Here is a 27430-nt window from a genome sequence, read left to right as displayed (position 1 = left end):
AAGATCGCTTCTGAAGGTTTCATCGCGTTTGGACTCCGTTTGATATTCCTTTTCTGCGAAACACTGAAATAGGCAAAAAACAGCAATTCTTGGTAGGCCTCCGGTTAGTAGGTTAGTCCCAAAAATGATATAAAAGTGTAAAGTAAAGCCCATAGACATCAAAAACATGTAATATAATAGCATGGAACAATCAAAAATTATAGATACGTTGGAGACGTATCAAGCATCCCCAAGCTTAATTCCTGCTCGTCCTCAAGTAGGTAAATGATAAAAACAGAATTTTTGATGTGGAATGCTACCTAGAATAATTCTCAATGTAATTTTCTTTATTGTGGCATGAATTTTCAGATCCAAATGATTCAAAATAAAGGTTCATATTGACATGATAAGCAATAATACTTCAAGCATACTAACAAAGTAATCATGTCTTCTCAAAATATCATGGTTAAGGAAAGCTATCCCTACAATATCATATAGTTTGGCTATGCTCTATCTTCATCACACAAAGTATTTAATCATGCACAACCCCGATGACAACCCAAGCAATTGTTTCATACTTTAGTATTCTCAAACGTTTTCAACTTTCACACAATACATGAGCGTGAGCCATGGACATAGCACTATATGTGGAATAGAATGGTGGTTGTGGAGACGACAAAAAAGAGGAAGATAGTCTCACATCAACTAGGCGTATCAACGGGCTATGGAGATGCCCATTAATAGATATCAATGTGAGTGAGTAGGGATTGCCATGCAACGGATGCACTAGAGCTATAAATGTATGAAAGCTCAACAAAAGAAACTAAGTGGGTGTGCATCCAACTTGCTTGCTCACGAAGACCTCGGGCGTTTTGAGGAAGCCCATCATTGGAATATACAAGCCAAGTTCTATAATGAAAATTCCCACTAGTATATGAAAGTGACAACATAGGAGACTCTCTATTATCAAGATCATGGTGCTACTTTGAAGCACAAGTGTGGTAAAAGGATAGTAGCATTGTCCACTCTCTCTTTTTCTCTCATTATTTATTTATTTAGTTGGCCTTTCTCTTTTTTATAAGGCCTTTCTCTTTTTTCTGTAAAGTCCGAAGTCTCGTCCCGACTTATGGGGGAATCATAGTCTCCATCATTCTTTCCTCACTTGGGACAATGCTCTAATAATGAAGATCATCACACTTTTATTTACTTACAACTCAAGATTACAACTCGATACTTAGAACAAAATATGACTCTATATGAATGCCTCCGGCGGTGTGCTGGGATATGCAATGAACCAAGAGTGACATGTATGAAAATCGTGAAGGTGGCCTTGCCACAAATACGATGTCAACTACATGATTATGCAAGAGCAATATGACAATGATGATGTGTGTCATAATAAACGGAACGGTGGAATGTTGCATGACAATATATATCAGAATGGCTATGAAAATGCCATAATAGGTAGGTATGGTGGCTGTTTTGAGGAAGGTAAATGGTGGGTGTATGGTACCAGCGAAAGTTGGGCGGCATAATAGAGGCTAGCAAAGTGGAAGGGTAAGTGTGCGTATATCCATGGACTCACATTAGTCATAAAGAACTCATATACTTATTGCAAAAGTCTACCTGCCCTCGAAGCAAAGTACTACTATGCACGCTCCTAGGGGAAGGGTTGGTAGGAGTTAACCATCGCGCGATCCTGACCTCCACTCATAAGGAAAGCAATTAAAAGAGCATCCCATGCAACAAATTTGTCACACAACTTTTACCATACGTGCATGCTACGGGACTTGCCAACTTCAACACAAGTATTTCTCAATTTCATAATTACCCAACTAGAATGACTCTAAAATTACTACCTTTATATCTCAAAACAATTATCAAGCATCAAATCGATCATAGTTTTAATGCACTTCCTATGATAGTTTTTATTATACCCAACTTGGATGTTCATCATTCTAGGACCAAATTTATAACCATAGCAAATACCATGCTGTTCTAAAAGACTCTAAAAATAATATAAGTGAAGCATGAGAGATCAACAATTTCTTCAAAATAAAGCCACCGCCGTGCTCTAGAAAATATAAGTGAAGCACATAGAGCAAAACTATCTAGCTCAAAAAATATAAGTGAAGCACATAGAGTATTCTAATAATTTCTAAATCATGTGGGCCTCTCCCAAAAGGTGTGTACAGCAAGGATGATTGTGGTAAACTAAAAATCAAAGACTCATATCATACAAGACGCTCCAAGCAAAACAAATATCATGTGGTAAATAAAAATATAGCTCCAAGTAAAGTTACTGATAGACAAAGACGAAAGAGGGGATGCCTTCCGGGGCATCCCCAATCTTAGGCTTTTGGTTGTCCTTGAATATCTTGGGCTGCCATGGGCATCCCCAAGTTGAGGCTTTTGCCACTCCTTATTCCGTAGTCCATCAAATCTTTACCCAAAACTTGAAAACTTCACAACACAAAACTCAACAGGAAATCTCATAAGCTCCATTAGTGCAAGAAAGAAAAACCACCACATAAGGTACTGTAATGAACTCATTATTTAATTATATTGGTGTTAAACCTACTGTATTCCAACTTATCTATGGTTCATACCCCCCGATGTTAGCCATAGATGCATCAAAATAAGCAAACAACACACGAAAAACAGAATCTGTCAAAAACAGAACAATCTATAGAAATCTGTAACTTTCGAATACTTCGGGAACTCCAAATATCCTACCAAAATAGGAATTACTAGGAAATTTGTCTATTGATATACAGCAAAAAGAATCAACGCAAAATCACGTTCCTTTGTTATTGAATTTTTTCTCGTGCATGCAAAGTTTCTGTTTTTCAGCAGAATCAAATTAACTTTCACCCGAGGTTATCCTATAGGTTCTACTTGGCACAAACAGTAATTAAAACATAAAAACACATCTAATCAGAAGCTAGATGATATATTTATTACTAAATAGGAACAAAAAGCAAGGAACAAAAATAAAATTGGGTTGCCTCCCAACAAGCGCTTTTCTTTAAAGAATTTTTAGCTAGGCATTGAGATTTCAATGATGCTCACATGAAAGACAAGAATTGCAGCACAAAGAGAGCATCATAAAACACGTGGCAAACACATCTAAGTGTAACATACTTCCTATGCATAGGCATATTATAGGAAAACAAATGATCATAGCAAGCAAAAACTAGCATATGCAAGGAAGCGGAAACAAACAATAGCAATCTCAACATGAAGAGAGGATTTTTAATAACATGAAAACTTCTATGACCATATTTCCCTTTCTCATAATAATTACATGTAGGATCATAAACAAATTCAACAATATATCTATCACAAACCATATTCTCAACATGATCCACATGCATACGAAGTTGACACTCTTCCAAAATAGTGGGATCAATACTAAGTAAATTCATGACCTCTCCAAACCCACTTTTATAAAAAAAAATCATAAGATTGAACATTCTGCAAATATGTGGGATCTAAAGTTGATACTCTTCCAAACCCACTTTCAATATTATTGCAAACATTATTATCAATATCATATTCATCATGGGGCTTAAATAAATTTTCAAGAGCATAAGAAGAATAACCCCAATCATGATCGTTGCAACAAGTAGTAGACATAGCAAAACTAGCATCCCCAAGCTTAGGGTTTTGCATATTGTTAGCACAATTGACATCAAGAGAATTTATAATAACATCATTGCAATCATGCTTTTCATCGAAGGAACTATCAAGTATGGGTGCAATAGCAACGATCTCATGTTTAACATAAGGAACTATAGCAAATTCATCTTCATAAATATTGGCATCATGGCCACAAGAATAGCAAGCATCATGTTTATCGAGGGATATTTCAATCAAATCATCGGAATCATAATTATCTATAGATTCATGCATATCATTATTTTCTTCCAAAGAAACGGTCATTCTCTCAATAAATTCCTTAACATAGGCATTATGAGCAAAGTTTTCATAGCAATATTTAAGTATGTCGGAATTTTCAGATTTGTAGAGAGTAATATGACACTTTTCAATCAAAGAAGCAACTTCATGAGCACCCTTAAAAACAACAAATTCTTCAATTTGTTCGATATCATATAACTATAAACACCCTTTGCATAAGAATATAAGGTTTCATTATCATTAAACTCACATAGGCAGGGAAGGTGTTTTTTAGGGTTCTTAGAGCAACAAGTAAAATCATAAATTTCACAAAGATTCCAAGCATAGCATAGCAAACTATTTATGTGATACCATAAGAGCTTCCCCTTTTTAGATAAATGATGACGCACAAAATGAGCATGCTCATCTAAAGATTTCCCATCAACTGGGCTAGTTGGGGTTTCAGCACGAGAGCATAAGGATCAAAGAAGATCCAAGTAGAACACTTTAAGTGGATCCATATCAATAGATTTTCAGCAAGCAAATATGCAAGAACATAGAAGGCACATGGAGACACAAGCAAACATAAGATCGAACGGAAGAATCGCGAACAAAACAGCAAGGGTGAAGTGGGGGAGAGAAAAACGAGAGGCAAATGGCAAATAATGTAATGCGAGGGAGATGAGTTTGTGATGGGTACTTGGTATGTCTTGACTTGAGCGAAGACCTCCCCGGCAACGGCGACAGAAATCCTTCTTGCTACCTCTTGAGCATGCGTTGGTTTTTCCCTTGAAGAGGAAAGGGTGATGCAGCAAAGTAGCGTAAGTATTACCCTCAGTTTTGAGAACCAAGGTATCAATCCAGTAGGAGGCTCCTTAAAAGTCCCACGCACCTACACAAACAAACAGGAACCTCGCAACCAACTCGATAAAGGGGTTGTCAATCCCTTCCCGGGAACTTGCGAAAGTGAGATCTGATAGAGATAATATGATAAGATAAATATTTTTTGGTATTTTTATGATATAGATTGGAAAGTAAAAGATGCAAATAAAAGTAGATGGAAAACTTATATGATAAAAGATAGACCCGGGGGCCATAGGTTTCACTAGTGGCTTTTCTCAAGATAGCATAATTATTACGGTGGGTGAACAAATTACTGTCGAGCAATTGATAGAAAAATGCATAGTTATGAGAATATCTAGGCATGATCATGTATATAGGCATCACGTCCGCAACAAATAGACCGAAACGATTCTGCATCTACTACTATTACTCCACACATTGACCGACTCCTGCCTGCATCTAGAGTATTAAGTTCATAAGAACAGAGTAACGCATTAAGCAAGATGACATGATGTAGAGGGATAAACTCATGCAATATGATATAAACCCCATCTTTTTACCCTTGATGGCAACAATACAATACGTGCCTTGCTTCCCCTGCTGTCACTGTGAAAGGACACCGCAAGAGTGAACCCAAAGCTAAGCACTTCTCCCATGGGAAGAAAGATCAATCTAGTAGGCCAAACCAAACTAATAATTCGAAGAGAATTGCAAAGATAACCAATTATACATAAAAGAATTCAGAGGAGATTCAAACATTTCTCATAGATAAACTTGATCATAAACCCACAATTCATCGGATCTCAACAAACACACCGCAAAAAGGAGTTACATTGAATAGATCTCCAAGAAGAGGAAGGAGAACTTTGTATTGAGATTCAAAGAGAGAGAAGAAGTCATCTAGCTAACAGCTATGGACTCAAAGGTCTATGGTAAACAACTCACAACTCATCGAAGAGGCCTTGGTGGTGATGGAGAGGCCCTCCATGGTCGATTCCCCCTCCGGCGGAGCGCCAGCGAAGGCTCCAAGATGGGATCTCGTGGATACAGAAGGTTGCGGCGGTGGAATTAGGTTTTCGTGGTGCTCCTAGATGGTTTCAGGGTACGTAGATATATATATATATATATATATATATATATATATATATATATATATATATATATATATATATATATATATATATATATATATATATATATAGAAGGAAGAAGTAGGTCGGTGGACGCTCGAGGGGCCCACGAGGCAAGGGGCCGCGCCCACCCTTACTGGGCGCGCAGGCCACCCTCGTGATCGCCTCGCTCGTTGCGTGACATCCACTCCAAGTCCCCTGGTTTGCATTTGTTCCAAAAAGATCGCTCCCAAAGGTTTCATCACATTTGGACTCTGTTTGATATTCTTTTTCTGCGAAACACTGAAATAGGCAAAAAAACAGCAATTCGGGATGGGCCTCCGGTTAGTAGGTTAGTCCCAAAAATGATATAAAAGTGTAAAGTAAAGCCCATAAACATCCAAAACAGGTAATATAATAGCATGGAACAATCAAAAATTATATATACGTTGGAGACGTATCAACCACCATCAGTCATTAGGTATCTAGGGACTCCAAACCTTGGAAAAATAACTTCTTTAAGCATCTTAATCCCTGTTCAAGAATTCTTCCGATTAACCAGTTAACTTGACGATTAATCCCTACTCGTAGGGTGACCGAGTAGCCGATAAACTGAGAAATCATTTGATTAATTGATTAAATGGTCGATTAACTTGCCGATTAGCCAATTAATCCCCTACTCGCCAACCATCCGAGCAGCTACTAGTTAATGATTTCCTCAACAATGATCTTAATAGAGTTGTTATGATCAGCACTACTAGTTGGAATAGCTTCTACCCACTTATGAACCTAATCAACAGCAACTAAAATATGTGTATATGATGTCTACTACGCAACCTTCTCCTTGTAGATGTTGTTGGGCCTCCAAGTGCAGAGGTTTGTAGGACAGTAGCAAATTTCCCTCAAGTGGATGACCTAAGGTTTATCAATCCGTGGGAGGCGTAGGATGAAGATGGTCTCTCTCAAACAACCCTGCAACCAAATAACAAAGAGTCTCTTGTGTCCCCAACACACCCAATACAATGGTAAATTGTATAGGTGCACTAGTTCGGCGAAGAGATGGTGATACAAGTGCAATGTGGATGATAGATATGAGTATTTGTAATCTGAAATTATAAAAACAGCAACGTAGCAAGCGATAAAAGTGAGCGTAATTGGTATTGCAATGGTAGGAAACAAGGCCTAAGGTTCATACTTTCACTAGTGCAAGTTCTCTCAACAATAATAACATAATTGGATCATATAACTATCCCTCAACATGCAACAAAGAGTCACTCCAAAGTCACTGATAGCGGAGAACAAACGAAGAGATTATTGTAGGGTATGAACCACCTCAAAGTTATCCTTTCTGGTCGATCTATTCAAGGGTCCGTCATAAAATAACACGAAGCTATTCTTTCCGTTCGATCTATCATAGAGTTCGTACTAGAATAACACCTTAAGACACAAATCAACCAAAACCCTAATGTCACCTAGATACTCCAATGTCACCTCAAGTATCCGTGGGCATGAATATACAATATGCATCACACAATCTCAGATTCATCTATTCAACCAACACAAAGTACTTCAAAGAGTGCCCCAAAGTTTCTACCGGAGAGTCAAGACAAAAACGTGTGCCAACCCCTATGCATAAGTTCACAAGGTCACTGAACCCGCAAGTTGATCACCAAAACGTACATCAAGTAGATCACGTGAATATCACATTGTCACCACAGATAAGCACATGCAAGACATACATCAAGTATTCTCAAATCATTAAAGACTCAATCCGATAAGATAACTTCGAAGGGAAAACTCAATCTATTACAAGAGAGTAGAAGGGGAGAAACATCATAAGATCCAACTATAATAGCAAAGCTCACGATACATCAAGATCGTGCCAAATCAAGAACACGAGAGAGAGAGAGAGAGAGAGAGAGAGAGAGAGAGAGAGAGATCAAACACATAGCTACTAGTACATACCCTCAGCCCCGAGGGTGAACTACTCCCTCCCCGTCATGGAGAGCGCCGGGATGATGAAGATGCCACTGGTGATGGATCCCCCCTCCGGCAGGATGCCGGAACAGGGTCCTGAGAGGTTTTTTTGGTGGCTACAGAGGCTTGCGGCGGCGAAACTCCCGATCTAGGTTCTTTTCTGGAGGTTTCAGTATAGGATTTTTTGGCGTAGGTCTCACGTCAGGGGGGTCTCCGGGCTGTCAACGAGGCAGGGGTGCGCCCCCACCCTCGTGGGCAGCCCGGGACTCTTCTGGCCCAACTCTTGCACTCAGGGGCTTCTTTTGGTCCATAAAAATTCGTCAAAAATTGGCACGTCAATTGGACTCCGTTTGGTATTCCTTTTCTGTAAAACTCAAAAACAAGGAAAAAAACAGAAACTGGCACTGGGCTCTAAGTTAATAGGTTAGTCCCAAAAATGATATAAAAATGTATATTAAAGCCCATAAACATCCAAAACAGGTAATATAATAGCATGGAACAATAAAAAATTATAGATACGTTGGAGATGTATCAATCATCCCCAAGCTTAATTCCTGCTCGTCCTCGAGTTGGCAAATGATAAAAACAGAATTTTTTGATGTGGAATGCTACCTAACATATTTCTCAATGTAATTTTCTTTATTGTGGCATGAATGTTCAGATCCAAATGATTCAAGATAAAAGTTCATATTGACATGAAAACAATAATACTTCAAGCATACTAACAAAGCAATCATGTCTTCTCAAAATAACATGGCTAAAGAAAGCTATCCCTACAAAATCATATAGTCTAGCTATGCTCTATCTTCATCACATAAAGTATTTAAATCATGCACAACCCCGATGACAAGCCAAGCAACTGTTTCATATTTTTTATGTTCTCAAACTTTTTCAACTTTCACGCAATACATGAGCGTGAGCCATGGACATAGCACTATATGTGGAATAGGATGGTGGTTGTGGGGGGAGACAAAAAGGAGAAGATAGTCTCACATCAACTAGGCATATCAACGGGCTATGGAGATGCCCATTAATAGATATCAATGTGAGTGAGTAGGGATTGCCATGCGACGAATGCACTAGAGCTATAAGTGTATGAAAGCTCAACAAAAGAAACTAAGTGGGTGTGCATCCAACTTGCTTGCTCAAGAATACCTAGGGCATTTTGAGGAAGCCCATCATTGGAATATACAAGCCAAGTTATATAATGTAAAATACGCACTAGTATATGAAAGTGACAACATAGGAGACTCACAAGTGTGGAAATAGGATAGTAACATTGTCCCTTCTCTCATTTTCTCTCATTTTTTTATTTTGGTGGGCTTCTTTGGCCTCTTTTTTTCTTTATTTGGGCTTCTTTGGCCTCTTTTATTTTTCATAAATTCCGGAGTCTCATCCCGACTTGTGGGGGAATCATAGTCTCCATCATCCTTTCTTCACTTGGGACAATGCTCTAATAATGAAGATCATCACACTTTTATTTACTTACAACTCAAGAATTACAACTCAATACTTAGAACAAGATATGACCCTATGTGGATGCCTCGGGCGGTGTACCGGGATATGCAATGAATCAAGAGTGACATGTATGAAAGAATTATCAAGGTGGCTTTTCCACAAATACGATGTCAACTACATGATCATGCAAAACCAATATGACAATGATGGAGCGTGTCATAATAAACGGAACGGTGGAAATTTGCATGGCAATATATCTCGGAATGGCTACGGAAATGCCATAATAGGTAGGTATGGTGGCTGTTTTGAGGAAGCTATATGGTGGGTGTATGGTACCGGCGAAAGTTGCACGGCACAAGAGAGGTTAGCAATGGTGGAAGGGTGAGAGTGCGTATAATCTATGGACTCAACATTAGTCATAAAGAACTCATATACTTATTGCAAAAATCTATTATTCATCGAAACGAAGTACTACACACATGCTCCTAGGGGGATAGATTGGTAGGAAAAGACCATCGCTTGTCCCCGACCGCCACTCATAAGGAAGACAATCAATAAATAAATCATGCTCCCACTTCATCACATAACGGTTCGCCATACGTGCATGCTACGGGAATCACAAACTTCAACACAAGTATTCCACAAATTCACAACTACTCAACTAGCATGACTCTAATATCACCATACTCATATCTCAAAACAAATATCAAGTATCAAACTTCTCATAGTATTCAATGCACTCTCTATGATAGTTTTTATTATACCCAACTTGGATGCCCATCATATTAGGATCAAATTTATAACCAAAGCAAATACCATGCTGTTCTAAAAGACTCTCAAAATAATATAAGTGAAGCACGAGAGATCAATAATTTCTACAAAATAAACCACCGCCGTGCTCTAAAAGATATAAGTAAAGCACTAGAGCAAACCACAAACTACTCCAAAAGATATAAGTGAAGCACATAGAGTATTCTAATAATTATGCAACTATGTGAAGACTCCCTAACATTTAAGAATTTCAGATCTTGGTATTTTATTCAAAAAGCAAGCAAAACAAAACAAAATGACATTTCAAGGATAGCACACATCATGTGAAGAAGCAAAAACTTAGGTTCAACCGATTCTAACCAATAATTGTTGAAGAAGAAAGGTGGGATGCCTACCAGGGCATCCCCAAGCTTAGGTGCTTGAGACTTCTTAGAATATTATCTTGGGGTGCCTTGAGCATCCCCAAACTTGAGTATTGTGTCTCCTTAATTCTTCTCATATCACGGTTTTCCTAAATCTCAAAAACTTCATCCACACTAAACTCAACAAGAACTCGTGAGATAAGTTAGTATAAACCAATGCAAAACCTTATCATTCTCTCCTGGATCAAATCACTAAAATTATTATTCAACATAGCATACTAAATGTCTCTGCATATTTAATACTCCTATCCTCAAATAGAATCATTAAACAAGCAAACATATGCAAAAAATACAAACATAACAGCAATCTGCCAAAACAGTATTGTCTATAAAGAATGCAAGATTCATCATACTTCCCTAACTCCAACAATTATGAGAAAATACTACACTGTAGACGATTTATCAGAGCTCAATATGCAAAAAGTTTCAATATTATATCATTCTCTGACTTTTCTAGGGGATTTTTGCAACAGCGGTAAACTTTCTGTTTTGAAACAGCAACATGTATACTTGCAAAATAAGCATGGTAAAGGCTATCCTTGACATTTTTATTGAAAATATAGATGCAAAACATTATTCTAAATAACAGCAAGCAAATAGTAACAAAAGAAAATGATGCTCCAAGCAAAACACATATCATGTGGTGAATAAAAATATAGCTCCAAGTAAGGTTACCGATGAACGAAGACGAAAGAGGGGATGCCTTCCGGGGCATCCCCAAGCTTAGTCTCTCGCCACTCCTTATTCCATAGTCCATCGAATCTTTACCCAAAACTTGAAAACTTCACAACACAAAACTTAATAGAAAACTCGTGAGCTCCGTTAGTATAAGAAAATAAATCACCACTTTGGTACTGTAATGAACTCATTATTTATTTATATTGGTGTTAAACCTACAGTATTCCAGCTTCTGTATGGTTCATACCCTCCGATACTACTCATAGATTCATCAAAATAAGCAAACAACACAATGAAAACAGAATCTGTCAAAAACAGAACAGTCTGTAGTAATCTGTATCAAACGTATACTTCCGGAACTCCAAAAATTCTGAAATAAATTGGAGGACCTGCGAAATTTGTCTATTAATCATCTGCAAAAAGAATCAACCTAAATGCACTCTCCAGTAAAAAATGTCATCTAATCTCATGAGCGCAAAGTTTCTGTTTTTTACAGCAAGATCATATAGACTTCACCCAAGTCTTCCCAAAGCCTCTACTTGGCACAAACACTAATTAAAACATAAAAACACATCTAACCAGAGGCTAGATGAATTATTTATTACTAAACAGGAGCAAAAAGTAAAGAAAAAAAAATAAAGTTGGGTTGCCTCCCAACAAGCGCTATCGTTTAACGCCCCTAGCTAGGCATGATGATTTCAATGATGCTCATATAAAAGATAAGAATTGAAACACAAAGAGAGCATCATGAAGAATATGACTAGCACATTTAAGTCTAACCCACTTCCTATGCATAGGGATTTTGTGAGAAAAAAACTTATGGGAACAATAATCAACTAGCATAGGAAGGAAAAACAAGCATAACTTTAAAATTTTAAGCACATAAGAGGAAAGTTGATATTATTGCAATTCCTACAAGCATATGTTCCTCCCTTATAATAATTTTCAGTAGCATCATGAATTAATTCAACAATATAACCAGCACCTATAGCATTCTTTTCATGATCTACTTGCATGGAAATTTTACTACTCTCCACATAAGCAAATTTCTTCTCATGAATAGTAGTGGGAGCAAACTCAACAAAATAATTATCATGTGAGGCATAATCCAATTGAAAACTAAAATCATCATGACAAGTTTCCTTGTTATCATTATTCTTAATAGCATACAAGTCATCACGATACTAATCATAAATAGTAGGCATGCTTTCATCATAATAAATTTGCTCATCAAAACTTGGGGGACAAAAAATATCATCTTTATGAAACATAGCTTCCCCAAGCTTGTGGCTTTGCATATCAGTAGCATCATGGGTATTCGAAGAATTCATACTAACAACATTGCAATCATGCTCATCATTCACATATTTTATGCCAATCATTCTATGTAATTCTTCTTCTAGCACTTGACCATAATTTTCCATCCCATCATTTTCACGAAAGACATTAAAAAGATGAAGCATATGTGGCAACCTTAATTCCATTTTTTTGTAGTTTTCTTTTATAGAATAAACTAGGGATAAAACAAGAAACAAAAAGATTCAATTGCAAGATCTAAAGATATACCTTCAAGCACTCACCTCCCCGGCAACAGCGCCAGAAAAGAGCTTGATGTCTACTATGCAACCTTCTCCCTGTAGACGTTGTTGGGCCTCCAAGTGCAGAGGTTTGTAGGATAGTAGAAATTTCCCTCAAGTGAATGACCTAAGGTTTATCAATCCATGGGAGGCATAGGATGAAGATGGTCTCTCTCAAACAACCCTGCAACCAAATAACAAAGAGTCTCTTGTGTCCCCAACACACCCAATACAATGGTAAATTGTATAGGTGCACTAGTTCGGCGAAGAGATGGTGATACAAGTGCAATATGGATGATAGATATGAGTACTTTTAATATGAAATTACAAAAACAGCAAGGTAGCAAGCAATAAAAGTGAGCTTAAATGGTATTGCAATGGTAGGAAACAAGGCCTAAGGTTCATACTTTCACTAGTGCAAGTTCTCTCAAAAATAATAACATAATTGGATCATATAACTATCCCTCAACATGCAACAAAGAGTCACTCCAAAGTCACTAATAGAGGAGAACAAACAAAGAGATTATTGTAGGATACGAAACAACCTCAAAGTTATCCTTTCTGATCGATCTATTCAAGAGTCCGTAGTAAAATAACACGAAGCTATTCTTTCCGTTCGATCTATCATAGAGTTCCTACTAGAATAACACCTTAAGACACAAATCAACCAAAACCCTAATGTCACCTAGATACTCCAATGTCACCTCAAGTATCTGTGGGCATGATTATACGATATGCATCACACAATCTCAGATTCATCTATTCAACCAACACAAAGTACTTCAAAGAGTGCCCCAAAGTTTCTACCGGAGAGTCAAGACGAAAACGTGTGCCAACCCCTATGCATAAGTTCACAAGGTCACTAAACCCGCAAGTTGATCACCGAAACGTACATCAAGTAGATCACGTGAATATCCCATTGTCACCACGGATAAGCACATGCAAGACATACATCAAGTGTTCTCAAATCCTTAAAGACTCAATCCGATAAGATAACTTCAAAGGGAAAACTCAATCCATTATAAGAGAGTAGAGGGGGAGAAACATCATAAGATCCAACTACAATAGCAAAGCTCGTGATACATCAAGATCATGCCAAATCAAGAACACGAGAGAGAGAGAGAGAGAGAGAGAGAGAGAGAGATCAAACACATAGCTACTAGTACATACCCTCAGCCCCGAGGGTGAACTGCTCCCTCCTCATCATGGAGAGTGCCGGGATGATGAAGATGGCCACCGGTGATGGATCCCCCCTCTAGCACGGTGCCGGAACAGGGTCCCGAGAGGTTTTTGGTGGCTATAGAGGCTTGCAGCAGCGGAACTCCCGATCTAGGTTCTTTTCTGGAGGTTTCAGTATTTATAGGAATTTTTGGCGTAGGTCTCACTTCAGGGGGGTCTCCGGGTTGTCCTTGAGGCAGGGGGCGCACCCTAGGGGGGGCGCCCCCACCCTCGTGGGTAGCCTGGGACTCTTCTGGCCCAACTCTTGCACTCCATAGGCTTCTTTTGGTCCATAAAAATTCGTCAAAAATTGGCACGTCAATTGGACTCCATTTGGTATTCCTTTTCTGTAAAACTAAAAAACAAGGAAAAAACAGAAACTGGCACTGGGCTCTAAGTCAATAGGTTAGTCCCAAAAATGATATAAAAGTGTATAGTAAATCCCATAAACATCCAAAACAGGTAATATAATAGCATGGAACAATCAAAAATTATAGATACGTTGGAGACGTATCAGTATACCCATTAGAGGAAGGAAATGGCCCCATATAATCAAAGCCCCAAACATCAAATGGTTCAATAACAAGAGAATAGTTCATAGGCATGTCTTGACGTCTACTAATATTACAAATTCTTCGACATTCATCACAAGACAAGACAAACTTACGGGCATCCTTGAAGAGAGTAGGCCAATAAAAACCAGATTGCAATACCTTATGTGCAGTTCTATCTCCAGCGTGGTGTCCTCCATATGCCTCGGAGTGACACTTGCGTAGGATCTATTCATGTTCAAGCTCAAGTACACAACGTCTAATAACACCATCTACTCCTTCTTTATAAAGGTGTGGGTCATCCCAGAAGTAATGTCTTAAATCATAGAGAAACTTTTTCTTTTGCTGGTATGTGAAACTAGGTGATATGAATTTAGCAACAATGTAATTAGCATAATCAGCATAAAGTGGAGCAGTACGAGAAGCATTTATGACATCTAATTGTTCATTAGGGAAGCTATCATCAATAGGTAGTGGGTCATCAAGAACATTCTCTAACCTAGACAAGTTGTCTACAACGGGGTTCTCAGCTCCCTTTCTATCAATAATATGTAAACCAAATTCTTGTAGCAAGAGAACCCATCTAATAAGTCTAGGTTTAGCATCTTTCTTTTCCATAAGATATTTAATAGCAACATGATCAGTGTGAATAGTTGCTTTAGAATCAACAATATAAGGTCTGAACTTATCACAAGCAAATACAACTGCTAAAAATTCTTTTTCAGTAGTAGCATAATTTCTCTGAGCACTGTCTAGAGTTTTACTAGCATATTGAATAACATTTAGTTTCTTATCAAATCTTTGTCGTAGAACAGCACCTACAACATAATCACTAGAATCACACATAATTTCAAAGGTAATTTCCAATCAGGTGGCTGAACAATAGGTACAGAAATCAAAGCTTTCTTAAGTATTTCAAATGCTTCTACACAATCATCATCAAAGACAAAAGGAATATCTTTTTGTAATAGATTAGTCATAGGCCTAGAAATTTTAGAAAAGTCCTTAATGAACCTCCTATAAAAATCGGCATGACCAAGAAAACTTCTTATACCTTTAATGTCCTTGGGACACAACATCTTTTCAATTGCATCAACTTTAGCTTTATCAACTTCAATACCTCTTTCAGAAATTTTATGCCCCAAGACAGTGCGTTCATTAACCATAAAGTGGCACTTCTCCCAATTCAAGACAAGACTAGTATCTTCGCATCTCTGCAAAAATTGATCAAGGTTGCTCAAGCAATCATCGAAAGAAGATCCATAAACGAAGAAATCATCCATGAAAACCTCACAAATGTTTTCACAAAAGTCAGACAATATAGCCATCATGCTTCTTTGAAAGGTAGCAGGTGCATTACATAAACCAAAATACATCTATAAGCAAAAGTCCCGAAAGGGCAAGTAAAAGTGGTCTTTTCTTGATCCTCTGCTGATACAGGTATTTGAGAGAAACCAGAGTAACCATGTAGAAAGCAAAAATGTGTATGTTTGGATAATCTTTCTAGCATTTGATCAATAAAAGGTAAAGGGTAATGATCCTTTTTAGTGGCTTTATTTAATTTGCGGAAACCAATTACCATCCTATAACCTGTAACAATTCTTTGTGGGATCAATTCATCTTTATCATTAGGAACGACAGTAATACCTCCCTTCTTAGGGACACAATGGACATGACTTACCCACTGACTATTAGCAACGGGATAAATTATACCTGCCTCTAGGAGCTTTAGTATTTCCTTTCTTACCACTTCTTTCATCTTAGGATTTAACCATTGTTGGTGATCAATAACTGGTTTGGCGTCTTCCTCCAATTTTATTTTGTGTTGACATAGAGTGGGACTAATGCTCTTAAGATCATCAAGAGTATATCATAGAGTGGGACTAATGCCATTAAGATCATCAAGAGTATATCCAATAGCAGCACGGTGATTCTTCAGAGTTTTCAATAATCTCTCCTCTTCCTACTCTGAAAGGTTAGCACTAATAATAACAAGATATATCTTCTTTTCATCAAGATAAGCATATTTAAGAGTATCAGGTAATGGTTTAAGCTCAAACACGGGATCACCCTTGGGTGGAGGGGGATCCCCTAAATTTTCAAGAGGCAAGCTGTGTTTCAAAATAGGTCCATGTTTAAAGAATAATTCATCTATTTCCCTTCTTTTATTCATGAACATATCATTTTCATGGTCTAGCAAATATTATTCTAAAGGATCATTAGGAGGCACGGCAATAGAACCAAGACCAATAATTTCATCCTTACTTGGCAATTCTTTATTATGGGGTTGTCTACAAAATTTAGCAAAATTAAACTCATGAGACATATCATCGAAACCAATCGTAACAATATCTTTTTCGCCATCTATCTTAGCATTAATAGTATTCAAGAAGGGTCTACCAAATATAATAGGACAAAAGCTATCTTGTGGGGAACCAAGAACAAGAAAATCAGCAGAATATTTAACTTTCCCACACAAGACTTCAACATATCTAATAATCCCAACTGGTGAAATAGTATCTCTATTGGCAAGCTTAATTGTGGCATCTATTTCTTCTATCTTAGTAGGTGCAATATCATGCATAATTTCTGTATACAAGGAATGAGGTATTGCACTAGCACTAGAACCCATATCACATAAGCCATGATAACAATGATCTCCTATTTTAACAGAAATAGTAGGCATGCCTACAACAGGTCTCTGTTTATTTTTAGCATCAGGTCTAGCAATTCTAGCAGCTTCATCACAGAAGTAAATAACATGTCCATCAATATTATCAGCCAATAGATCTTTAACCATAGCAATTCTAGGCTCAACTTTAATTTTCTCACATGGTGAAGGTGTTTTAGTATTACTCTTATGAACCATAGTTGAAGCTTTAGCATGATCATTTATCCCAACAGGGAAAGGTGGTTTCTCAATATAAGTAGTAGGAATAATAGGATCATTATAAGTGATAGTCTTTTCTTCAACTTTAATAGGTGCAACTATCTTTACTTCAGTGGGAGGATTATATTTAAACCACTTCTCCTTAGGGAGGTTAACATGAGTAGCAAACGATTCACAGAAAGAAGCTACTATCTCAGAGTAAAGTCCATATTTAGTGCTAAATTCACGGAAGACATTGCTATCCATAAAATATTTAACACAATTAAACTTAGGTGTCATACCTAACTCCTTACCTTCATCGAGATCCCCATATTCAGAGTTGCGTTTAATTCTTTCCAATAAACCCCATTTGAATTCAATAGTCTTCATCATAAAAGACCAAGCACAAGAAGTATCGAGCATGGAGCGATTGTTGAGAGAAAGCTGAGCATAAATTTTTTGAATTAATCATTTCTCTTGAGAGCTCATGATTGGGGCATGAATATAACATTGACTTAAGCCTCCCCCAATCTTGAGCGATTCTTTCTCCTTCGCGAGGCCAAAAATTATATATATAATTATGATCACGATGAACAAGATGCATAGGATAAAAATTCTGATGAAGTTCCAATTTCAATCGTTTGTAGTTCCATGATCCCATATCATCACATAGCCTAAACCATGTCAATGCCTCTCCCTTCAAAGATAAAGGGAAGACCTTCTTCTTCATAACATCATTGGGCATACCTGCAAGCTTAAATAATCCACAAACTTCATCCACATAAATTAGGAGCAAATCGGGATGCAATGTTCCATCTCCTGTAAAAGGATTAGCTAGCAGTTTCTCTATCATACCTGAAGGTGTTTCAAAGTAAACATTTTCAGTAAGTTCAGTAGGTTGAGGAGCAACTCTTTGATCTACTGGCCAGGGTGAAGATACCCCGAACAAGCCCCTCAAAGGATTAGTTTCCATAGTAACAAGTGACAGTAAATTTCAGCACACTATATAATTTTTCCTTACCAAGTTCCACTCACCAAAAGCGCTATGCTCCCCGGCAACGGCGCCAGAAAAGAGTCTTGATGACCCACAAGTGTAGGGGATCTATCGTAGTCCTTTTGATAAGTATGAGTGTCGAACCCAACAAGGAGAAGAAGGAAATGACAAGAGGTTTTCGGTAAGGTATTCTCTGCAAGCACTGAAATTATCGGTAACAGCTAGTTTTGTGATAAGGTAATTTGTAATGGGCAACAAGCAATGAAAGTAAATAAAGTGCAGCAAGATGGCCCAATCCTTTTTGTAGCAAAGGACAAGCCTAGACAAGTTCTTATATAGAGAAAAGCACTCCTGAGGACATGTGGGAATTATCGACAAGCTAGTTTTTATCACGCTCATATGATTCATGTTCGTTACTTTGATAATTTGGTATGTGGGTGGACCGGTGCTTGGGTAGTGCCCTTTATTGGACAAGCATCCCACTTATGATTAACCCCTATGGCAAGCATCCACAACTACAAAAGAAGTATTAAGGTAAACCTAACCATAGCATGAAGCATAATGATCCAAATCAGCCCCTTACGAAGCAACACATAAACTAGGGTTTAAGTTTTTGTCACTCTAGCAAACCATCATCTACTTATTAGTTCCCAATGCCTTCCTCTAGGCCCAAAAAATGGTGAACTGTCATGTAGTCGATGTTCACATACCACCACTATAGGAGAGACAACATACATCTCATCAAAATATCGAACGAATACCAAATTCACATGACTACTTATAGCAAGACTTCTCCCATGTCCTCAGGAACAAACGTAACTACTCACGAATCATATTCATGTTCATAATCAGAGGGGTATTAATATGCATATAGGATCTGAACATATGATCTTCCACAAAATAAACCAACTAGCATCAACTACAAGGAGTAATCAACACTACTAGTGACCCACAGGTACCAATCTGAGGTTTTGAGACAAAGATCAGATACAAGAGATGAACTAGGGTTTGAGAGGAGATGGTGCTGGTGAATATGTTGATGAAGATTGACCCCCTCCCAATGAAAGGACCGATGGTGATGTCGATGGTGATGGTTTCCCCCTCCCAGAAGGATGTTTCCCCGGCAGAACAGGTCCGCCAGAGCCCTAGATTGGTTCCGCCAAGGTTCTGCCTCGTGGCGGTGGAGTTTCGTCCCGTAAGCTTCCTTATGATTTTTTTTTCCATGGTAAAAGACTTCCTATAGCAAAAGATGGCCACCAGAAGGCTGCCAGGGGGGCCATGAGGCAGGGGGCGTGCCCTAGGGGGCGCGCCCCCCACCCTCGTGGATAGGGTGTGGGCCCCCTGACGCTGATTCTTTCGCCAGTATTTTTTATTAATTCCAAAAATGACTTTCGTGGAGTTTCAAGACTATGGAGCTATGCAGAATAGGTCCCTAATATTTGCTCCTTTTCCAGCCCAGAATTTCGGCTGCCGGCATTCTCCCTCTTCATGTAAACCTTGTAAAATAAGAGAGAATAGGCATAAGTATTGTGACATAACGTGTAATAACAGCCCATAATGCAATAAATATCGATATAAAATCATGATGCAAAATGGACGTATCAAGCACAATGATGCCAACGCTATACATACCACCCTTATTCATCAGGTGGGCTCTTGTCCTACTCTGGCCCATCGAAGCAGATCACCTTCTTTCCTATCAGAAGGCCCAATAGAACGACATCAAAGCTATACACGTCACTCTTGTCAGTCAGTTGGCATGTCATGAGGTACTCTGGGTCTAGGTACCCGCATGTGCCTTACACCAATGTTGGCATGTCATCCTCATCACTTGGTTCTAGCTTCGATGCCCCAAAGTCAGAGACTATGGTGGTAAGGCTACGATTGAGTAGGAAGTTTTCCATCTTGACATCGATGTGAGGATTGGGGGTGTGGCCGACGAGTGCATATAAGACAACGCCTCGGTAGACTCTGCTGCTATTTGAAGACAGGTGTCGAGGCCCTCGCCACCATGGACTAGAGGTAGAGAGTGTCGTTAGATATGTACTCGTAGACAAGAATGGGCACCTACACCTCGAGGCAGCAGCCATGCATCTTGACGAGGTTCCGGTGGTTTATCTGGGAGAGGATGAGCAGCTCCCTCGCAAACTCCTTGGTCTCGATCACCTCCATCATCTTGGACTTCTTGATGGCCACTATGGTTTTGTTCTCCAGAACACCTCTATAGACAATGTCGTGGCCACCGTGACCAAGTATCTGATCGGCGGAGAAGTTGTTTGTCGCCTTCTTGAGCTCCTCTTTCGAGAATATCTTGAGACCGTCGTCACCTACCCCGACAATGCCACTGTAGGAACGCATCTGCTACTATAGGATGACACCTCTGTTGTGCTCAAAGATGATCTGCTTTGCCTCGACGAGTTTTCTCTTTTGCGGCACATGGACACCAACAAGAACACCCCAACACAATGCATACCACTCCCTCTGTTCCTAAATATTTTTCTTTCTAGATATTTCAACAAGTGACTACATACGGAGCAAAATGAGTGAATCTACACTCTTAAATATGTATATATACATCCATATATGGTAGTCCATTTAAAATCTCTAAAAAGACTAATATTTAGGAATGGAGAGAGTACATGATTAGTTTAGATATCCAAGCATCATCCATAGAAAAAGAACTTTATGTTGCAAATCTAAGGTGAACTAGATAAGTGGAATATGTCGCATCCATCGATCGGTGTCTCCAGTTTGCAAAGCTAAGGTGAAATTTTCTTTATGAAATTACCTACAACGACTTTCAGAGCTAAGGTGAACTTGTCCATTGGCCGACAGTCGGCCTTCTTGGTGGCATCTCCACCCACTAGTGCAGACAGGCTTTAATTCCGGTTTGTAAGGACCATTAGTCTCGGTTCTGCAACCGGCACTAAAGGGTGGGGACTAAAGGTCCCCCCCCTTTAGTTCCGGTTCAACACGGCCCGGGACCAAAGGCACACCACGTGGCACGAGCCTGATTTATTTTTTAAAAAAATCGATTTTTTTTCAATTTTCAAAATTATTTGACAATTTAAACTCTAATCAGCCCTCATCAATGCTCATGTGTGGAGCACTCATTCCAAATCGTCTAACTTCCCACCCGGTCACCCATCCTCACACTACTCCAGCCTGAGTACACTTAACTTTCGAGTTCTATCCCCCCTAGTTTCCAAGTCTGCACTTGTTGTTTTCCTGATAATAGTAAGTTGTCAATCCTATTAACCCTTAGTAGTTTAGCTTCAGCATGAAGTCACATGTTTCACCGTTTGAGTTTGAAACTATTATTCTAAATAACAATAATTATTTATTAACACTAATATTTCTTGAATAAGTAGTTTGACCATAGTTTGACCAAAATTCAAAAAAACTTAAATTTGAGGATAACTTTTTTTTCCTTTCAGAATTTGAGAATTCTAAAATTTGCAAAACGGCCTACGGCGGTCGAAATCGGAACCGGCTTTTCGTGATGACCATTTTGATATATTATACGTTTTTTTCGACATCGTGTGCAAAAGTTATAGTTTAACTTTTTCATAACACTTGTTTTGCAAAACATGTCGAAATTTATGTTTTTAAATTTCCCTAACTATTAGATGTAGTAACATAACTACATCTCAAAGGATTTTAATTTTTGAAGTTTTTATCATTTTGTTTGTTTTTTTAAACTGAAAAGGCGATAGGGGGATCTTGCTGGACAACGTCGCCGAGGAATCGGTGTCATGGGACCTTGCTGGACAACCTTGGGAGCACGGTCCGGCCTAGGGACTATGAGCACCGTCGGTGGAGCCAGGATGAAGCAGGCAATAGGGATAGTGGGTGCGAATTGGGGTGCCACCAAGAAACGGTGTGGACGCTACCAAAATCTGTCAATGACGACGAACGGTGGAGATGCGAGGCAACATGCAGAGTGTCACATCCCTAGTTATGGTCTGCTCTTGGTTAGCTAGTCTTGTGTTGCATCATGTTTAAATTTCTCTTAAACCTGAAATGGGGATGACAGAGCCCCCAGCACCCCCTTAAACCAACTAGGGTTTACTAAAATCATTTTCAATGAACCCAAAATGCCCTTCTAAAATGTTCATCATCTTTGCCTTGGTCCAGAACCTCTGACAAAAATGGTGCACACTATTCTAGGACAATAGAGGGCCGCTGAATTAAATCATATAGTATTTGCATTTGGGCATTTAAATGCTATAAAATATTTGAAATGCCCAAATAATCATAGACTGAAATTTTTTCTGTAGGGTATATTCCCAACAGTGGTCATGGGCAGTTTCATGATTTTTAGGATTGACTTAGTATTTTTAATAAATCCACAAAGTTGCAGAAAAAATAGAAAATAGAAATAAAAGAGAGAGAGAGACTAACCTACGCCAACTCACCTGTCCAGCCACCTGGCGGCCCAAGTGGCTAGCCCAGCCCACCTGGGCTCCCTGTCGTCTTCCTCCCCAGGCCAGTAGGCAGAGCGCGTGGCTGCAGCGCGCCGGCACATGCCTCGGCCACCTCCACCCTGCCTGCCAGCATCCCCGTCACCCTGGATCTCTCCCGCGTCGCCACGCACCCCCTGGACCTCTCTCACTCTCTCCTGTGGCCATCCTCTCCTATGCTATCTCTCTCTCACGACCGCCGAAACCAGCCGGTGTCTGCCGCCACAAAGCACCATGCCCACCACTGTCCCCTTGCCCGTGGCTGTGACGTCTAGCTCCGCCTCGATGCCGTGAAGCTCCAAGCCAAAGAACGCGCCCGCGGATGCCCCGCAGCGTCGTCACCATCGCCATCTTCCTCACCTGCTCAGACAAACGCTGTTGCTTGATTCGCCGACCCCCGAGTGTCCCCGAGCATGCTGAGCTTCTCATCGACCTCGCCGTGAGCTCCTCTACCGAGCCCCTCTCTCCTCGCCGTCGTTTTATTGCACTAGCCCGCTGACCACCACGACCGAAGCTCGCCGCCGCCGTGCCTCATCGCCGACGTGGCTAGAGCCACAGCAGCTCGAAGTTGAGCACGCCAGCATGTTGAATGCAGCCCCAGGCCGCCCCAGCGCACCACGCGGCCACCACCACATGCTTCACACCGCCAGCTCTCCATAGCCGCAAACCGCGCATGAAATGGTGCTCTGTAGCGCCATCCCGAGCAATGCCGGCGAGCCACCGCCGTGAGATTTGGTCGTCGACGGCTAACCGCCGTTCTGGATGATGTAGCACTTAACTAGGAGCTAATCACCCCACCACAGTCACTGACAATGGGTCCCGCTGTGGGTCAAACCCCAGTCAACACAGGATTAATCCCCAGTTAATAGTGAGCCAATGGCATGTGGGTCCCAAACGTCAGCTTTGACCACCATTGACCTGCTGATGTCACACTGACGTCAGGCTAACGCAGTAAATCATTTTCGGGATTAAAAATAATCCAAGAAATTACAAAAAATAGTATAAACTTCTAAAAATCATAGAAATTCAACCATAACTCCAAATGAAATAATTTATATATGAAAAATGATCAGAAAAATTCAATCTATCCATCTGTACTGGTTTCATGCAAGTTAGAACAACTTATTACTACTGTTTAGAACAAGTCAAATAAATGACATTTGAATATCCACATATGGAGTTTGAATTTGAATCTTGGATTCAAACCAACTTCATTTAACCCGTTGCTAGTTCCATTAGCTCAATCCATAGCATATTGTCAGGTCATGATCATGCATAATATTATGCATTGTATTGATTGTGTTTCCTTCTCTGTTGTCGGTATTTGTCCCCTCTCGATAGACGTGGTTCCGACGACGTGATCGATGACACCGATGAAGAACTATACTATCTTCAGAAGTGTCAGGCAAGCAAAACCCCCTTGTTCATTCTGATACAAAACCACTCTCTTGCTCTGCTCTCTTTTACTGCATTAGGAGGCCGCCACCAGCCCCTTGGGAGGCCTCCACCCACTGGGCGAGTTCTTTTTCCTCTGCAGCCGCGGCGACCTCGTTCTCCACCCCACCAGCGTCGCCGACCATCCTGGCGAGCTCCGCCTCCGCCTCTCTGTAGGCGATGTAGTTCATCCCCTCCTGGTGGTGTCCTGGATGAGCACTTGCTCATCGTGAGCAAGTTCTTCGACAAGGTTGTCAAAGAAGTTCTACACCTGCTGTGCCGGGGGCTCGACCCAGTTTCGGTCAAGACCGTGCACGTTGAAGGCTAGCATCATGGCAAGGATTTCAGCCTGCCGGGTGTTGTTGCTCAGTGGGACCACACCCAGTGGCAACCCGAACAGGGGCCCTTTGACGGCCTTGCCGGACTTCGCCGCCCTGCCGGTCCTCTCCATCTTGCCATCGGCGAACATGTCGGGCTGGAAGAGCCTTCGGCAGTACCAAGAGTGACCTAGCACCGTGAGGTTGTTCTGCAGGCCGGTGCGGAGCCTCATGATGTCGGCCGCGTTCCTAAAGTCCCAGGCCGGCCTCCCCTTCTTGTGCAGTGGAGCAATTCAGCGGCGGAAGAAATCCGCCGCGATCATCTCTAGGGTGAGCCTGGCCTCGGTGAGGCGGCGGATCCTGGTGGTGGCAATCGAGAATTTCTTGTCGTTGGGGTCGAGGTCGCTCCAGTCTGCACCGCGGGGCAGCGGCTCCCGATGAACTCTCCGGCAGAACTCCGGCGGGTCCTCCTCCACGATCCAGCACCATCGGCCCCGCCATTCTTCCCACCTCTCCTTCGTGGCGCCATCTGGGTACGCGCCCCTTTCCTGGGCCCTCGGGATCCAGGCGACGGTTCCAGAAAGGGCGCCCCCAGGCTGGACGCGGGGGGAGAAATAATGGCGGAAAAGCGCCGTGCTTGGCACTACTCCGGTAAAACCCTCGCAGAGGTGGGAAAAACACGCCAAGTATGCCACCGCGTTCGGCGTGAGGTCCAGCAGGTTGAAGCAGAAAGTGCGCATGATATCATTGAAGAAATCAGAAGGGGGGGGGGCAGAGCCCACAGTAGAAGAAGTCGACAAGGAATGGGTACCGTTCCTGGCCGCCCTGTCGCAATCTGTAGGGAGGGCGCGTGTGGCGGGATGCACCACCGTCGCCGCCCCCCACAGGGGCTTGAAATAGTCCCTGAGCTCGAAGGCATCGACCGACAACGGGACGAAGTAGGCAGATTGCGCCCGCCGCACCGCCGCCTCGCTCTCCGGCATCTCCTTCTCCTTCATGTCCTTTGCCAGATTTAGGCGCCATGGCGGTTGGGGAGGGAGCAAGGGGCTAAGGGCAGTGGGGGGAGCGGCGGTGGCGAACAGGGGCTTGAGGAAGAAGAAGACGAGGGCGGCGATGCCAAGGTTAGAGGAAGAGCAGAGGCTAAATGAGCCGCGCGCCCGCGGTTATTCCTTTTTATGGGGAACACACAGGCCGCCTCTTTACCATTAATTACGACATGACGCAGGCCTGCAGCGACCGCTCCGCGCATGCCCCCCATGTCACACACGACCCCCACGTCACGCATTCAACGCGGGTCATGGGGAAGCACAATAGACAAAAAGTTACTATGGTGGAAAAACCGCCCCGCCTGCCCGTGCATTGTTTTTGGGTCTAGCCCAACAAATGCGCCAAGCTTATGTGTGGCCCAGGCCCGAGGGCTCCTGTCAGTGTACTAAAGTAGGGCATTACTTTGTACCCCTTACTAAGTGCACGGGCAGTCGAAGTCGCATGGCCACGACCACACTAAGCAGGGTAAGGGGAAGGGCCGGAGCTGCAGAAACAATCAACACAGCGCCAAGACCAGAAGATCAAGAGGGCAAGATGATTCTCCCCGGCAAGGCAGGATCCGCGGCCCCAACAAGAGTCTTGCCGGGGCAACTTGCCCAACCCCACGCTAGCAGGACGCGCCACCCTTGAGCCCAAGTTCCCCCAACCTCATTGGAACCAGGGCTCGGGGGGGGGCACTTCTGTGGTGGCATGCAGATCTTTATGAAGACAAGAGATACTCCAAATCAGAGGAGGAATAGAAGGCGACGAACCTCGGCAAGATCCTTGCCAAAGAAGCACACAAGACCTCTGGCAGCATCCTTGCCGGGTACGACTACAATGCCGTGGCAAGACCCTTGCCAAGGCCCCGGCAAGGCCCTTACCGAGGACATCTGTGACATCTACGCCAGGCCTGTGCCTGCCACCGTCCTGCCTCCATTCCCTATGCAGCTGCCAGCCCACCAGCTGGGCAGGCACTTGCGTGTCAACAGGGGGCTGCTGGGCCAACTCAGCGCATGCCTACGTGGTGGCATACAAATCTTCGTGAAGGCCCTACCACTGCACCACCTCAACTACCTGCCAGCCTACATGGCGCCACCTCTGCTGCCTGCTAGTCTACATGGCACCACACGCCTTGCTGGCTCGGGCGCGTGTCGAAGCAGCGTGGAGCGGCAGCTGACGGGACATGGGTTCGCATTTAATGTGCCTTATCCCATATGGCTATCGATAGGCTTAAACACGGTACCCAAATGCCACCTCCTGGTGCCACCGTGGCGATCCCCTTGCCTATAAAAGGAGGCCCAAGGCATCCAGGAGAAGGATTCGGATCCTTGGACAAGTTACACTCATTGTAGCTAGCTCAAGAACAACAAGAACACCCAAATAGAGATTCTAGGCCGGAGTAGGGTATTACGCAAGTCGTGGCCCGATCCTGGGTAAACGCCCTATGTGCACTGAATTGGCCTCCGATCCTGCTCTCCTCTCAACCCCGCGCCCCGCAACCGTAGTAGGGATCCCGTTTTGATCCCATAGGTGTCGTTTCCACCGACAAATTCTAGCATGAATAATAAACATTTATCATGATATAAGGAAATATAAATAACAACTTTATTATTGCCTCTAGGGAATATTTCCTTCACACACGGCTAGTCAATTGTCTTTTCTGTGCTAGGCGCCACCCTCCCACATATATATAGGTGGGAGGGAGGGAGGAGCAGCCATAGGAGGTGCCCAAGTAGGAGGAATCACTTCCAGCACACATCATGACCTCGCCCTTAACTAGTCTCTGTTTATTCTGCAACTCCTATTTTGAGTTACTAATCTTAGAACTGGACTAGTATAAA

The 27430-nt window shown here is 41.6% G+C and overlaps 1 pseudogene; it reads right to left on the bottom strand.

Moving 5' to 3' along the window:
- LOC119321511 overlaps window positions 1-24434 on the bottom strand; it is a 30851-nt pseudogene extending 6417 nt beyond the window's left edge.
- Window positions 24435-27430: the final 2996 nt, after the last annotated feature.

This window comes from Triticum dicoccoides, chromosome 6B, assembly GCF_002162155.2.
Source record: "Triticum dicoccoides isolate Atlit2015 ecotype Zavitan chromosome 6B, WEW_v2.0, whole genome shotgun sequence".
NCBI lineage: Eukaryota > Viridiplantae > Streptophyta > Magnoliopsida > Poales > Poaceae > Triticum > Triticum dicoccoides.
The sequence above is the reverse complement of the archived record's forward strand: the minus strand, read 5'-3'. Positions and strand labels throughout refer to the sequence as shown.